The sequence below is a fragment of the Myotis brandtii genome, unplaced genomic scaffold (genome assembly GCF_000412655.1).
Source record: "Myotis brandtii unplaced genomic scaffold, ASM41265v1 scaffold952, whole genome shotgun sequence".
In the NCBI taxonomy this organism is placed as follows: domain Eukaryota; kingdom Metazoa; phylum Chordata; class Mammalia; order Chiroptera; family Vespertilionidae; genus Myotis; species Myotis brandtii.
In genome coordinates, this window is record NW_005371930.1 from 57,344 (window position 1) to 59,981 (window position 2,638).

General features: G+C 66.0%; 1 protein-coding gene across 1 annotated transcript in view; it reads right to left on the reverse strand.

Annotated features, from left to right (window-relative positions):
• The window catches only part of TBC1D22A (TBC1 domain family, member 22A), a 155,021-nt gene that overhangs the window by 29,173 nt on the left and 123,210 nt on the right, over positions 1–2,638 (reverse strand). The window lies entirely within an intron of this gene.

The following is a 2,638-nucleotide window of genomic DNA, read 5'->3' on the forward strand; positions in this document are numbered from 1 at the left end:
GCAACCAGCTGAGAGGCTGCGCGGCCCCACGAAGCTCCGCGTCTATGGAACCCTGGGGGCCGCTCCAGGAGCAACGGCCCCGTGACCACGGTGACCTGAGAAGGGGCTGCCCCACAGCAGGTGCGTGCTGCTCACTGACCAGAGGGAGGGACGGGCCTCTCCCCGCCTGCTGCCTGCCCCAGTGGCCAGCCCTGAGGGGCCACCCTGAGAAAAGTTCCTACGTGTTTTCTCCCAAAGGAAGTTCTAGAAGTGGCAAGTAAACACGCATAAGAGAGAGGTTAGGAGACGCGGACGGGCGATCGCAGTGGGGACTGCCAGGGTGAGGGACAGCAGAAGAGCGCGGCCGGCCAGGACCCGGCTCTGCCTCTCGAAGAAGCGAGGAGCCTGGGAAACAGCTCGCCATGTGCCCACGAGGCTCACGACAGCTCCCAACGTCAATGAGCACGCCCATGGCCCTGGGAAACGGAACACGTTTCCGGAACATTGGCCACTGAGCCAAGATCAACCCTCTCTCTCCTGCGGTGAGCTCTGCCTGAGGGCCCCGCGGGTACAGCCCCCCCATGCGGTGTGGCCAGAGGAGCCTGACCAGCCAGCGCACTGACCGCTGTCTGAAGGCACCGACCCCGGGGCCGCCTCCTGACGGGGGAAGCGCCCCCAAGGCAGGCAGGGAGCATGTCCGAGGGCGTGCGAGCGGCCACAGACCGAGGAGGACGAAGGACTGTTCCTGGACATGAACGCACGCGGCCCAGGGGCGGGCACTGCCCTCCGGGAGACACCTGAGGCGGCGCTGACCCCGCAGGGACTCGGGCAGTGCCCTCGGCACCGGGGCTCCTCCTCCATCCGCTCTCGGGGTCCCCCGGCGTCCTGCCCCCATGCCCATGAAGCAGCAGCTGCCGAGGAGGCAAGGACGAGGCCTGCGTGCGCCCTCCAGAAGGTCAGCAGAGGTGGAAGGAAGGCCCCTGGAGCCTCAAAGCTGCCTCTTGTCCGAATGACCGACTCTGAGTGTCCTGGGCAGCCACCCCCCAGCTCGAATTCAGGGCCCACGGAGCACCTGGCCTAACACGGGAGAGCGAGCTTTGCTCCTGTGGATGTGGCCACGCTCACTGATCACGTGGCGTCTCCGGAAGTGAGTCACGAAGAGTGATGAGGAGTGCCAGCCATGGCTCTGCCACCACCTTCTCATGGGCGAACGGGGTCTCTGGCGCGGCCACCTCCTATTGAGAAACTCCCGGTGCGGGACTCCCGGTGCGGGGCGCGGAGCCGTGACTCCGGTGCGGGACTCCCGGTGCGGGGCGCGGAGCCGTGACTCCGGTGCGGAGGGAAGGAGCGGCAGGTGAATGCTAAGAGGACTCCGTCCCGCTCAGTCTCCCTGGGCAGCAATGGCACCCCCTCCTCAGGGGAGCAAGAGCGCAGGTAACGAACGAGCAGGTGGACTGCTGTCCTCCCTCGGCCCCAAAGGACTTTCCCACGCGCCCTCCGTGGCGGGAGGGCAGAGCTGCTGCTGGGAAGTCGCCAGGAAGGTGCGGTCCTGTGGATGCGGGAGGAGCCGCCATGGTGTCTCTGGCGACTGTGCCCGGGACTCCCAGCAGCAGAGCTGAGATGAAAATCCGGCTGAAACGCCTGGTCTTCTCGATTAAAACAAAGTGAATTATGCAAACACCTGCATCCCAGGACTCCCGCCACGAAGGGGAAGCACGCACCCATTGCCCTGGCACAGAAGCCACACCCTGTTGAGGCAGGGCCAGGCGCTACGTGGGGTATTTGCCAGGAGTGGGCGTAACGGCTCCCACTCGGCACCCGACAAAGGAGCCTGCCAGCCCCCGCTGACAGGCAGAGCGGTGCCCTCGCGTCGCCAGCGGCCTGGACAGGCTCTGCTTCCGGGAGGGTTTCGGACCCACAGGCGACAGGTCTGTTCTGAATGAGCACGATCTCAGCAACGTGCTGATGGTGTCAGAAGAGAAGCCCAGCCCCCACCCTGTGCCAAGAGCCCAGGTCCCAGCAGACCCACAGGCGACTGTCCCTCAAACCCTGCAGGGCCCCCAGGAGGCGCTGGAGGAGCCGGCTGTGTGCAGTGGAGGCGGGAAGAGCAGGTGGCCGGACACCTGAGAGGCCGGGACACGCACGCCTCTCCCATCAGGTGTGGGTGAGATGAAAGGAGACCCTTCAGCTCCTCCCCAGGACCCAGAAGGCCAGAGGCTGGAGGCTCCCACGCGGGTGGGCGGCTGGGTGGAGGCAGGGTGGGTGATAAAGGTGGGTGAGTGGACGGGATGACATGGGAGGGAGGATGGAGGAGGAGGGTGAGTGGACAGGCAGGTGTGGGAGGGAGGAGGGAGGAGGAGGGTGAATGGATGGGCGGGTGTGGGAGGGAGGAGGGAGGGAGGAGGAGGGAAGTGGCCCGATGAGCCCACGACGATGGTGCGAGGGGCATGCAGCCTGCAGACAGGGCCTCACAACCTCTGTGGAGCATCTGGTTGAGGGAGTGACTTGCTCGGCCGGAAGGCAGGCATTTTATTCGGGGTCTGAGCACAGACACTGACGTTCAATAGAGACAAGGAAGCCGAGTCCCGGGCGCGAGCACAGGACGAGCCGCCTGGCTCCCACCCGGCGGAGGGAGGGGAGGGAGCGAGCCCACAGCCTG